Genomic DNA, 12746 nt, shown 5'->3' with positions numbered 1-12746 from the left:
GGTGGGCAAATCGTTCGCTCCAATTATCCAGAATGATCTTAAAACCGATCACAAACAACTGAGGACCAGTGACATGACGCATTGTTTTGGAACACGAAGTCCATGAATGGCTACAAATGGTCTCGAAGTAACCCAACATAACAATGACCGAACCTCTTCCATGTAAACACAGCCCACTTCATTACGGAGCCATCACCAACTTGCGCAGTGCCTCTTTGACAACTTGGGTCCATGGTTTCGTCAGATCTGCGTCGTACTCAAACCCCAAAATCAGCTCTTATCAAGTAAATCTGGCCAATTCCGGGATGGTTCCTTTGAAAGGGCACGACAGACTTCCTTCCCCAGCCTTCCCTAACCCTTTCGGACCGATGACCTCGCTGTTTGGACCCCTTGTCCAAATCAACCAACATGAAACGGGACTCATCTGGCAAAGCCACAGTTTTCCAGTCGTCTAGGGTCCTACCGATGTGGTCACGAGCCCAGGAGACGCGCTGCAGGCGGTGTCATGCTGTTAGCAAACGCACTCGCATCAGTCGTCTGCTACCATAGCCCATTAACGCCATATTTCGGCGCCCTGCCCTAACGGATACGTTCGTCGTACGTCCCATATTCATTCCTGCGGTTACTTCATGGAGCGTTGCGTGTCTGTTGGCAATGACAACTCTATCCAAACTCAGCTGCTCTCCGTCTTGATGTGAAGGCCGTCGGCCACTGCGTTGTCCATAGTGAGAGGTAATCCCTGAACTCTGGCATTCTTGGTGCAATCTTGGCAATGTGCATTTCGGAATACTGAGTTCTCTAACGATTTCCGAAGTGGACTATCCCATGCATCTAGCTCCGGCTACCATTCCGCATTCAGATTCTGTTGATTACCGAGCGAGGTGGCGCAGTGGCTAGCACAATGGACTCGCACTCGGGAGGACGACGGTTCAAACCCGCGCCGTGGTTTTCTATGATTTCCATAAATCGCTTCAGGCAAATGCTGGGATCGTTCCTTTGAAAGGGAACGGCCGAATTCCTTCTCCATCCTTCCCTAATCCGATGGGGCCGATGACCTTCCCGTTTGGTTCCCTCCTCCAAATCAACCAACCATGCAACCAATCAAATTCTGATCATTTCCATGGGTGGCCCTAATCACACCAGCAACCCTTCTAACATCTATCACCTGTGTACCAATGACAGATGCGCCAATGCCCTACCCTATTGTACCTTGTGTACGCGATACTATAGCTATCTGTATACGTGCACTTCACTATCCCATGACTTACCACCTCAGTGTACACGACTACATTGTACGTGCATCGCCGGCCGGAGTGGCCAAGCGGTTCTAGGCGCTACAGTCTGGAACCGTGCGACCGTTAAGGTCGCAGGTTCGAATCCTGCCTGGGGCATAAATGTGTGTTATGTCCTTAGGTTAGTTAGGTTTAAGTAGTTCTAAGTTGTAGGGGACTGATGACCTCAGAAGTTAAGTCCCATAGTGCTCAGAGCCATTTGAACCATTTTTTAGTACATGCATCCATTACACTCACCTATACTTCACAAACACACAAACTGCACAACTCCCACATATCTAGCAATAAAGAGTCCAATGTGCTCTAAGAAAGAACACCCTTTCCGACAGGCGGCTGAACCCACTCTGTGGGATAAAAATCGTTCAAATGGCTCTGAGCCCTATGGGACTTAACATCTGAGGTCATCAGTCCCCTAGACTTAGAACTACTTAAACCTAACTAACCTAAGGACATCACACGCATCCATGCCCGAGGCAGGATTCGAACCTGCGACCGTAGCGTTCGCGCTGTTCCAGACCGAAGCGCCTAGAACCGCTGGGTCACACAGGCCCGCACTCCGTGTGATATCCGAGCCAACAATGCCATAAGGCATTTACATTTAGCGTTTCTGTTTCTACAATGGTAGATGACGTTCATCACATCCAGTTCTGTCACTGGGTCTACCTCCTTGTGTAGTCACTGAACGTTTTTCGTTGCCAACCGCTTTTTCTGTTTCGCAGTTTTACTTCAAATATCATGCATGTGAATATGATGGATGCTCATGTCTTTTAAGGGTCCATTCTTATCAATCAGTCCACAATAAGGGGCTTTTACGATTTTTGCAGCTATTGATGTGGTGTTACGTGACGTCAGGATTACAACAGGGACTTACGAAGGAGTCCTCTTTTCAGCTTGTGTGCGTACTGTGAAATAGGAGGTTTGAAAGTAACCGATCATGAAGCTGATTTTACATCAAAATGGTACATTTCCGGACGTGAGTTCCTTATCGAAACTTCCTCTAGTAAGCCCCCTCTAAAACCCCTTGAAGCCTGTACTACGAATTCTAAATCACCCTATACATTGTAAATTATTTGTTAAACAAATCAAATTTGAGAAACTGAAATGATTGTAAGAAAATCACCAATAAAGATTTAGTATTCGAAGTTTGAGCAAGCAGTATAAATATTTTTGCACATTATTTATTGATTCTTGGACAACAAGTTCTAATTTTTAAAGAAATTCAGTCATTATTAAGCCACCATCCGAGAAGTTAAAGCTGCTCTGTCCAGAACGAGGAGTATCCATGATGAAAGTCCTGCAGTCTGAAAATCTTTTCCGAAATCGAAAAACAATTTTCTTATTCTATCGTATATCGCGGACGGATAAATAGCACTGTTCTTCGAAACTTGACAATGTAATAAAATGGCGTGCGTTTCAAACAAAGATGTACCTTTGTCGTGTGTTTTTGATAACGTTGTTTGCAATAACTAATGAATACACTAAAATAACAAAAGAACATATTACTCCTTGCGGGCATGCCAGATGAGTAATTCTGTCGAATTTCAAAAAGATAATTTCACTATAATGGCCGCAGTCCACTCCGTCAGCACCCGGAATCAGTTACGAACATACTAATAAAGTTGTCTTTCTGAAATTTGCTGAATTACTCCTTTGTTATGGGTTCGGTTGTTTGGGGGAAGATACCAAACAATGAGGTCATCGGTCACATCGGATTAGGAAGGTTCAAAGGAACCATCCCGGCATTTGCCTGGAGCGATTTAGGGAAATCACGGAAAACCTAAATCAGGATGGCCGGACGCGGGATTGAACCGTCGTCCTCCCTCGCTCGGTATTACTCCTTTGTTATACTGCAACGAATAATAAGTTTTTTATTTTAATTTATTCATCATTTATTGCAAAAAAGGACCACCAACACACGACAAAGCTACATATTTGTTTGAAAAGTCCGCCATTTTATTGTTATTTTTTCAGATTTCAAACATGCAAAGCTACATATTTGTTTCAGACGTCCGCCATTTTATTGTTGTTTTTTCAGATTTCAAACATGCAAAGCTACTTATTTGTTTCAAACGTCCGCCATTTTATTGTTATTTTTTCAGATTTCAAAACCTGTGTTATTACTCCGTGCACAATATCCTGCAGATTATGAAAATTGTCTTATGATTTAAGATAAGATTTACAAATTGCAGGACTTCCGTAATGGACACAACTCATTTTGGACAGAGCAACTTCAACTCTTCAAAAAAAGATCAGAAAATCTTGTCCATGAATCAATAAATAAAATGTAAAATGTTGTAAGTTGCTTGTTTCACTAGTTTTTGCAAAACAAAATAGTAAAAATCGCTTATATTGTAGTCTTACTGAGGAGAAGGACCCTTAACCAGTTCTGGACGTTTACTAGAATTTCACCGCTCGATCCACAAACAATTATTATTCTGCACACATCTGTATCCGAAGAGAGATCTAGTAATCGGACTGAAGTTAAAAATTCGTTGATTGTCAGCAGTGCGCATGCGTACTAGGAAGCACGAGGCCGTTAGGTCTGCGCCTGCGCAGTGGCGCTCCGGCGTGCGAACGCGGTGCCCGAGCGACCCGGCGCAGCCGCCAGGAAGCGCGCGCTTCCGCGCCCCGGGGCGCGCCTGCCCTGGCTGCGGTTGCTAGGCAACGGTCATCCTGCCGGCCGCGCCGCGACCGCGCGCACCCGTAATCCGAACAGGGAGACGCGGAACCCTAGAGCGAAGTGGGAATGGGTATTATTAGGGTGATGTGCAACCCCCCCGCGCCGGAAACAGTATACATTTTGGGATCTGCTGTACATTAAAAATAAGGGTAGCTGAAAACGCGGTGGCAAGCGAGGAGCTAGGAATGGTGTGGTGCTAGGCCAGAAAAAACGTATCATGTCACCCTGAAAATACTTTATTTAACATACACGGTGGTTCAAAATTCCTATTACAGGCTTTTAGCTGTTGTAGAGGTTACTTAGAATATGAAGTTTTGATAGGAAATCCGAGTCCGGAAATGTGCCATTCGGATGTAAAGTCGCTTAGAGGATCGGATCACTTTCAAATCTCCCGTTTCAGGTACGTGCTCACCGGAGACAATGAGTTCTGTCCTATGAGCTGTAGGAACATATGGTACGTGTAATGTTACAAGTACTAACTGTCCTCGGGTTCTGTTCTCCGTGAAGATGGACGTCTTCTTCAAAGTCGAGAGTGCGTTCGCGTCCGTGGAGCAGACAGCCAACTCTCCTAGTTTCGAACGCATCGGTTTCTTGCAGCCGTTGTTGTGGTGGTACGTGACGTCATAATTACAACAGGGACTTACGACATTTCAGCGTATCCGATTCTAGGGCTGATTTTACATCCAAATGGTACATTCCCGGACGAGGGTTCCTTATCGAAACTTCCTCTACTAAGTCCCCTCTACAACCCCTTGAAGCCTGTACTATGAATTCTAAATCACCCTGTAAAAACGGCTCTGAGCACTATGGGACTCAACTGCTGAGGTCATAAGTCCCCTAGAACTTAGAACTACTTAAACCTAACTAACCTAAGGACATCACACACATCCATGCCCGAGGCAGGATTCTAACCTGCGACCGTAGCAGTCGCGCGGCTCCGGACTGAGCGCCTAGAACCGCTAGACCACCGCGGCCGGCCCAAATCACCCTGTACATTGTAAATTATTTGTTTAACAAATCAAATTTGACAAACTGAAATGATTGTAAGAAAGTCACCAATAAAGATTAAGTATTCGAAATTTAAGCATTTTCAGGTGAGGATTGCAATACTGAATTCAGTGTTCCGAAACTGTTTCACTGCGGAAAATCGTAACACGGTCCCTGACTTCAGCCGTCGCACGGACGCCAAAATGGAAAATATTGAAATAAACGATATCGGAATTGAAAAACAACTGCTATCACTTAGTAGCGGAAAAGCATCCGGACCAGACGAGATACCCTTAAGATTCTACAGTGATTATGCTAAAGAACTTGCCCCCTTTCTATCAGCAATTTATCGTAGATCTCTGGAAGAACGTAAAGTACCTAGCGACTGGAAGAAAGCACAGGTCGTTCCCATTTTCAAGAAGGGTCATAAATCAGATGCGAATAATTATAGGCCTATTTCACTTACGTCAATCTGTTGTAGAATAATGGAACATGTTTTGTGTTCTCGTATTATGACGTTCTTAGATAATACAAATCTCCTTCATCATAACCAACATGGATTCCGCAAACAGAGATCATGTGAAACCCAGCTCGCCCTATTTGCCCAAGAAATTCACAGTGCCGTAGACACTGGCGAGCAGATTGATGCCGTATTCCTGGACTTCAGGAAGGCATTTGATACGGTTCCGCACTTACGTTTAGTGAAAAAAATACGTGCTTACGGAATATCGGACCAGGTTTGTGATTGGATTCAGGATTTCCTAGAAGAAAGAACACAACATGTCATTCTTAACGGTTCAAAATCTGCAGATGTAGAGGTAATTTCGGGAGTACCGCAAGGAAGCGTGATAGGACCTTTATTGTTTACAATATACATAAATGACTTAGTTGACAACATCGGTAGCTCCGTGAGGCTATTTGCAGATGACACGGTTGTCTACAAGAAAGTAGCAACATCAGAAGACTCGTACGTACTCCAGGAAGACCTGCAGAGGATTAATGAATGGTGCGACAGCTGGCAGCTTTCCCTAAATGTAGATAAATGTAATATAATGCGCATACATAGGGGCAGAAATCCATTCCAGTACGATTATGCCATAGGTGGTAAATCATTGGAAGCGGTAACGACCGTAAAATACTTAGGAGTTACTATCCGGAGCGATCTGAAGTGGAATGATCACATAAAACAAATAGTGGGAAAAGCAGGCGCCAGGTTGAGATTCATAGGAAGAATTCTAAGAAAATGTGACTCATCGACGAAAGAAGTAGCTTACAAAACGCTTGTTCGTCCGATTCTTGAGTATTGCTCATCAGTATGGGACCCTTACCAGGTTGGATTAATAGAAGAGATAGAAATGATCCAGCGAAAAGCAGCGCGATTCGTCATGGGGACATTTAGTCAGCGCGAGAGCGTTACGGAGATGCTGAACAAGCTCCAGTGGCAGACACTTCAAGAAAGGCGTTACGCAATACGGAGAGGTTTATTATCGAAATTACGAGAGAGCACATTCCGGGAAGAGATGGGCAACATATTACTACCGCCCACATATATCTCGCGTAATGATCACAACGAAAAGATCCGAGAAATTAGAGCAAATACGGAGACTTACAAGCAGTCGTTCTTCCCACGCACAATTCGTGAATGGAACAGGGAAGGGGGGATCAGATAGTGGTACAATAAGTACCCTCCGCCACACACCGTAAGGTGGCTCGCGGAGTATAGATGTAGATGTAGATGTAATATGGCGTAGACGTTTTATTTCAAATTAAATTCAGTAAACCACTGTATGAATTCAGGTACTACTAGAACAGAAAATCATTTCAGTTAACACATGTTCCAAAACAAAAATACACCAGGCAACAGTAAACATTTGTATTGTATTGTATGTTAACCGGAGACCTAGAAACGACGGAGAGGCTCCGTCTCCGCCGCAGCCGCAGTGGTCCACAACCCCACGACGACTGCCGCAGTCCACTTCACTCCTGCGCCGCCCCACACCGAACCCAGGGTTATTGTGCGGTTCGGCCCCGGTGGACCTGCCCCCCCCCCCACCACCCCCCCCCCCCCAGGAAGCGTCTCACACCAGACAAGTGTAACCCCTATGTTTTTGTGTGGTAGAGTAATGGTGGTGTACGCGTACGTGGAGAACTTGTTTGCGCAGCAATCGCCGACATAGTGTAGCTGAGGCGGTATAAGGGGAACCAGCCCGCCTTCGCCGAGGCAGATGGAAAACCGCCTAAAAACCAACCACAGACTGGCCGGTTCACCGGACCTCGACACAAATCCGTCGGGCGGATTCGTGCCGGGGACCAGGCGCTCCTTCCCGCCCTGAAAGCCATGCTTTAGACCACTCGACTAACCGGGCGGGCCAGTAAACAATTAGTTAACACATCAGTTTAAACTTTATGACAGATTAAAACTGTGTGCCGGACCGAGACTCGAACTCGGGACCTTTGCCTTTCGTGGTCCTTTGCCTACGCCTTTCTGGAAACACATCAGTTAACAACTGTAAGCACAGCAGATCATAACAACTGAAATATACATAACCTTCACACAGAGCTGAGAAATATTATTTGAACTTTCATAAATAGGTAGCGGTTGTGTCATTAAAATAGTCAAACATGATATTAAGTAGAGCGCAAATTGCAGCCGCGATAGAATGTAACAAGATTCAGATTTTTACATAATACTGTAATAAATAATTGGAAGTCCATAGGCTATATATTTTTAAATATATGTCGATTTTGTCGATTTTCATATTTAAATATATGTAGTATATACAGGGTGTTTCAAAAATGACCGGTATATTTGAAACGGCAATAAAAACTAAACGAGCAGCGATAGAAATACACCGTTTGTTGCAATATGCTTGGGACAACAGTACATTTTCAGGCGGACAAACTTTCGAAATTACAGTAGTTACAATTTTCAACAACAGATGGCGCTGCGGTCTGGGACACTCTATAGTACGATATTTTCCACATATCCACCATGCGTAGCAATAATATGGCGTAGTCTCTGAATGAAATTACCCGAAACCTTTGACAACGTGTCTGGCGGAATGGCTTCACATGCAGATGAAATGTACTGCTTCAGCTGTTCAATTGTTTCTGGATTCTGGCGGTACACCTGGTCTTTCAAGTGTCCCCACAGAAAGAAGTCACAGGGGTTCATGTCTGGCGAATAGGGAGGCCAATCCACGCCGCCTCCTGTATGTTTCGGATAGCCCAAAGCAATCACACGATCATCGAAATATTCATTCAGGAAATTAAAGACGTCGGCCGTGCGATGTGGCCGGGCACCATCTTGCATAAACCACGAGGTGTTCGCAGTGTCGTCTAAGGCAGTTTGTACCGCCACAAATTCACGAAGAATGTCCAGATAGCGTGATGCAGTAATCGTTTCGGATATGAAAAATGGGCCAATGATTCCTTTGGAAGAAATGGCGGCCCAGACCAGTACTTTTTGAGGATGCAGGGACGATGGGACTGCAACATGGGGCTTTTCGGTTCCCCATATGCGCCAGTTCTGTTTATTGACGAAGCCGTCCAGGTAAAAATAAGCTTCGTCAGTAAACCAAATGCTGCCCACATGCATATCGCCGTCATCAATCCTGTGCACTATATCGTGAGCGAATGTCTCTCGTGCAGCAATGGTAGCGGCGCTGAGGGGTTGCCGCGTTTGAATTTTGTATGGATAGAGGTGTAAACTCTGGCGCATGAGACGATACGTGGACGTTGGCGTCATTTGGACCGCAGCTGCAACACGGCGAACGGAAACTCGAGGCCGCTGTTGGATCACCTGCTGCACTAGCTGCGCGTTGCCCTCTGTGGTTGCCGTACGCGGTCGCCCTACCTTTCCAGCACGTTCATCCGTCACATTCCCAGTCCGCTGAAATTTTTCAAACAGATCCTTTATTGTATCGCTTTTCGGTCCTTTGGTTACATTAAACCTCCGTTGAAAACTTCGTCGTGTTGCAACAACACTGTGTTCTAGGCGGTGGAATTCCAACACCAGAAAAATCCTCTGTTCTAAGGAATAAACCATGTTGTCTACAGCACACTTGCACGTTGTGAACAGCACACGCTTACAGCAGAAAGACGACGTACAGAATGGCGCACCCACAGACTGCGTTGTCTTCTATATCTTTCACATCACTAGCAGCGCCATCTGTTGTTGAAAATTGTAACTACTGTAATTTCGAAAGTTTGTCCGCCTGAAAATGTACTGTTGTCCCAAGCATATTGCAACAAACGGTGTATTTCTATCGCTGCTCGTTTAGTTTTTATTGCCGTTTCAAATATACCGGTCATTTTTGAAACACCCTGTAAACACATATATACGTCATATAACGGGGAAATGTTGTTCGTGTAGTGTCAGTACCCAGTCTTCTGTCAAATGCAGTAAGTCTTTTAGCAAAAGCAATGAGAAGTGGTGAGAAAGCCGCCGTGAGGTATTGTATTAGCAGTCGGAGGGTAGCGACATATAAACCTGTATAAAGAAATTCAGAGTGATTGTATTTGTTAGAGAACACGGGTGTTGTCAGGAGCAGATGCAATGCACGGATGTGAGTCATACTTTGTCACTGTTAGAAATCGTGATTTCGTGTGGCTCAAACGGCCGGGTTACAGTCCTTCAACTATACTTCACTCGAGCGTACCACGGTTATACTAAAAAGGAAAGGGGACCTTCAGTTTAACGTGGACCGAACCACGTGTCGTTTCTGGCAACTCTTCACATCATTGAGGGGGGACGCTTGATTAAAGGCAGAGTGAAAAATTTCCGTGACCCGACCGACATTCTATCCCGCGATATCTCGGTTTCCAGGTACTCGCTTTACCGCTAGAAACCAGGCCCGAGCCTCAATTATTAAATACCCATCTTCGAAGAACAACGCAGATAAAACTTTTCTGCTGAGCACCTTAGTGCGGTTTTGTGCATTTTCTGCTGTTAGTGTATTTTCTAGTAACTTCATTACACTGCGAGAGCAACGGACACCATTGAAAGTACATCGTGAAAGTTGGATGCAGTATGTTTATCTAACTAGTCGTTATAAATAAAGTGCAGTCACTCACAGAGCTCCAGTTTGGTCTGAAATTATCATAAGGGAGCGCAACACGGTAGATATTCCAATGCGTTAATGTGGAATCGATTTACGCTGAAAAAATTAGTTCCAAGCTTGCTCACCAAGTGAAAATCTAGGCAAGAAAGATTTATAGCATTGTTTCCACATGTAATGGAACAGGAACAGGTCTCGGCCAGAAAAGGTTAGGCAAATGAGAAAGGCGTAATGTTGATTTTATCATTAATGCTGCTTGCAAAATTTGTTCAATATGAGCAACGGAGGTGTTGACGAGATACTGCATCAGTGCAACGATATGCTCAACAGTTGCTCGCATCAGTTTCTGTGGAATCTAAGCAACGTTTCCCAGCATACTGGCGTTCAGATCAGATAGAGGCAGAACGTGTCCCTGTAAACGCGTACTTTTAGACATCCACTGGACTAGAAGTCGCATGGATAATCCTGCTGGCCATGCGTCTGGAAAACCTCTGGAGATAAGACGTTTGTGGCAGATTACTCACGCTAGTAAGACCGATGCACCGACTTTTGCAATGTAGGGGAGCATCATGAGTCGGACTGCCTTCAGAGTGATCATCGTTTTCATTAGTCATTTCTGTTCGTCTCTTTGCGCGTTTCTTTGAGTTACTTTCTGTACTAAACACTAGCTGTTCTCTCTGCGATGGCGTGCTGAGAAGTAATGCCTCCATTTCTTGTGAGAACTTTAAAAAAAACTATAAAATCAAAGATACTTTTTTAACAGTCTAAATCTTTATTCCTCATGTCTACATATTTATTTCTAAACATAGCCACCCTGGTGACGAAAACATTTCTCCCTATAACATCCACGATATATATATTTTTTTTATTACGAGTGGAATATGAACGTGTGGAAAATTACGTAACTCAATAATATTGATTCAATTATGTAATTATTTCTTAAAAAAGATGATAATTATGTAAAACAGAGACAATATTTGTCTCACATTCTTTGTTAATCTACGTCATTCTTTTCTTTTGTTTTGTACCCTTTTGTCGTCTTCTTCTGATGTACGTCGCCAACGCAAGAGGCGAATCGATTTGAGGTCTGTTGAATGAAAACATTTAATGTAAAATTATTGTACTTTTATGTTCATTTGCTGGTAAAAAACAAATAGAGCCAAATGCGTTAAAACTGTTTAAGATTAATTATTGAAAAATCACTTCCTCTTTTAATTATAATTCTGTATTAATTGTTTTATCATATCTGCAAGAAGCACAGCCATGGTTAGTTGCGATTATATAGCAACTTCGTCCGTACTTCTAGTTGAAAATAGCACGAGTTTGTGTTAAACTAATTTGCAAAACAATTTAATAATTTTTTTATTGGTGGCATCAATTTAGTTGATTAATTATTTATTGAGCAAAGGAAAATCTTAGTTAAAAAAGAAATCCTCTATCTTTTGTTGGCCGCCATCTTAACTTTTGTCACAGCGGCAAATTTAAATTACTTGAAACTGCAAACAATATTCGAATGTGTAAGAAATAAGTGTGCACTGGTCGTACTGAACTCTATTTATAAAAGAGAAAAATTAATCGAATCAGACTGCATTTTCTAAGAACAGTGCTGATGGTATTTATTGTTGAACAAGATTTCATTGCTGATGTATGAGGCCAAAATTGAACTACGCACGAATAATGGAGGAAAATATTTTTGGTAGCATACGTCAGTGTTGTGTGCGGGTGGTACTCTGTGGTTCCTTTTCATGATCAATTTGCTAAGAATAATTAAATCCATCGAAGACAAAAATAATAAAAGCTCTGATGTACGATCTGTAATTTTAGTGATATGAACGTGGAATTCTTGTGCAATTTCAAGAAAATAATTATCCAGGAGAAGTTGTAGTATGAGTAATGCATTATACATGTGTATAATATTGTCAGTATCATTTACAAAATCAAATCAATGCAACTGCTAAAAAACAAAGTGAATTCAGACCGCAGAATACCAAAGAGTATCGTATCATCCATATTCATTGCATTTGTCCATGTTGATGATACACAAAAACCGGCACATCTCCACGAGAGACCAGTTTGTTGATGTCGCCCTTGTTGAACATTTGACTTTGTTGACAGAGCCACAACCTCACCTCCGCTTGCACCGCTTCACCACTATCAAATTAATGTCCTCGAAGATGTTCTTCAGGTTTTGGAAACAGATGAAAATCGGATGGGGCCGAGTCAGGAATGTATGAAGCATAATCGATGACAATAAACCGAAGTTGTCGGATTGTTGCAGACGTCGTAGCGCTCGTGTATGGTCTGGCATTGTTATGCTGAAGTAGAGGGGATGCTCCATGGGTGGACAAATCCTTCGAATTCGAAACTCGATTACAACACAGTTTCCCAATAATCAACGTAGTTACGTTGCATACCATCTTGTTACACGCTACAATTCGGAGACTGTACAGGCCGAAGGCTGCAAACATGTAGGCATGAAGGGTAAAGATGTAGGATGTTAATAACGTTTGCTTTATTTGAGAAGTATTAAATTTTTCACTTAAAAATTCGAAAGCATTACTTTTCAGCACGCCCTCGTGTCTATGGTCCAAGTTTCATACAGCTATGATACTTGTCAGGGCCACATCACGCGAAAGTTACGTTCATTCCTCAGTTTTGATCACCAATATAGGAGAGACTGGATCCATTGGAAACGACGTGTGACTAGGGCCTCCCGTCGGGTAGACC

Source organism: Schistocerca nitens, chromosome 8, assembly GCF_023898315.1.
Source record: "Schistocerca nitens isolate TAMUIC-IGC-003100 chromosome 8, iqSchNite1.1, whole genome shotgun sequence".
Classification (NCBI taxonomy): Eukaryota; Metazoa; Arthropoda; class Insecta; order Orthoptera; family Acrididae; genus Schistocerca; species Schistocerca nitens.
This window is presented reverse-complemented; position numbering follows the sequence as displayed.